We start from the raw sequence: 2,126 nt of genomic DNA, 5'->3' as shown, positions 1-2,126 counted from the left end.
TATTGAGTTCAAAATTGTGAATATAGAATTTTAAAATTGTAAATATAGAGTTCATTTGGACGCCGTTTTGGACACGGGTCCACCTTGCAAGGTAGGCCCGGGTCCATGGCATAACAACCCTTCCTATTGAGGTTGGGTATTTTTCTATTGGGCTATAAAAAATAATTTAGGGGTCAAAGTAATATCATTTCTACCACGCCATCATACTTACATTCCAACTCATATATTATTTTATAAATATTTAAAATTAATTATTTTTACCACCAATATATTATATTAATATGTTCAAAATAAATACATACTTACATTGAAATTTGTTTCTTGCATAGATAATGCAATCATTACCACTCTATCACACTCTTATCTTGTTATTTCATTGTAAACAATTGTTAAATACCAGTATAAAATGTGATTTGTAATTTTTTTTTTAGTTATATTAAGAAATTTAATACGAAAAATAATATATTGATACAATAAATAATTTAATCTATGTTGTTAAAAAATAAAAATGAAGATTAAATTTTAATATTTTAATTTATTTAGATTTTTTTAACAAATAAAATTTTAAAATTTATATTAAATACGCATGACTTAATTTATTCAAATAAAATAAATTAACATTAGAAATGCATAAATAAATTTTTATTAATGTTAATATTTTATGATAAACTAATAAGTAATATGCATTTTAATACAAAATATAGGAAATTAATTATTAAAATATTATACATCATAATAAATTAAAATGTTACATATTTGTACTCAAAAAAATATTTACATGTTTATTGTGATTATTACTTCTTTATTAATATACATTTTAAAATTTTTACTTATCAAATTTGTTCTAAATTTTATGAAAAAATTTATTACAACTAAAATTTTCTACAAATCTCATTTTATAATGGTATTTAATCAATCTTTACAATAAAGTTAAAAGATAAGATAGTGGTAAAGCAGACAAGTAGTAGTGAGTGTTTTCTTTATGCAAGAGGTTAGGTGTCCAAATCTTATCATGGGCAAATATTAATGTGTTCATTTTTGAGATATCAATGTAATATATTGGTGGTAAAAATAATTAATTTTAAATGTTTATATAATAATATATGAGTTGGCATGTAAGTATGATGACGTGTCTGAGATGATATCATCGCCGCATCAACCATTGTCTTTTTTAATACTATTGACCATGTTACATGTAGTATCTATTCATATATATTTTTTCAATCTACTGAAGCCCACCGAGTCAATCTCGCCCCCATTGAAGCTCGAACCCATGACCTCCCATTTGAGAAAGTCACTTCATACCGTTTGACCACAAAGTCTTTGGCTCAACTATTGTCCTTAATTGTTTTACTTTTTTAAAATACATAGGTAGAAGGATTAAATAGAACAAAACACTATAGTACATGGATCTCATAGGTACTTTAACCTAAGTTGGGCTTGAAAAATTGTTTGAGCTAGCCATTTCAACTCAAAATTCAGTCTCAGGGCGTGTCTAAGGGAGGCGTACGCCTCATTGCCCACTGCCTCCACCTTGTATTGAGACGTGCCTCAGTTGTGCCTTTTTAAATCCTAGACCTGGACCGTAACACAGATGGAGATAGACCTGAAACACCTTATGGTTTACACACAAAAAAACACTAAACTTAAGCTACGTGGCAATAATACTATAGAACTTGAACTATTACAACATAAAGAATAGATACAGAAGTGCAAATACTCGTTAATGATAGCAGCATATTGGCAATTGAAAATTTTAACTTGGTTGACGTGAGTGGCCGTACATTCTCATTCTTTAAGAGATGTGGCGTATATATGAAGACTCACGGAGGAAATTTAATTGGGAGAATTTGACAAAATGACCAAGTTGTCCTTTAATAATTTGGAAATTAAAAATTAATTCATAGAGTAATAAAAGGAAAAAAATTGTATAGAGTAATAATTCATAGACTGAGTCTACAATTTAAGTATAAATAATTTACTAAAATCTTTATTTTCCCATATATATATATATATATATATATATATATATATATATATATATATATATATATATATATATATATATATATATATATATATATATATATATATATATATATATATATATATATATATATATATAT

Source organism: Ipomoea triloba, chromosome 9 (genome assembly GCF_003576645.1).
Source record: "Ipomoea triloba cultivar NCNSP0323 chromosome 9, ASM357664v1".
NCBI classification, from domain to species: domain Eukaryota; kingdom Viridiplantae; phylum Streptophyta; class Magnoliopsida; order Solanales; family Convolvulaceae; genus Ipomoea; species Ipomoea triloba.
Note: the sequence above shows the minus strand (reverse complement) of the source record.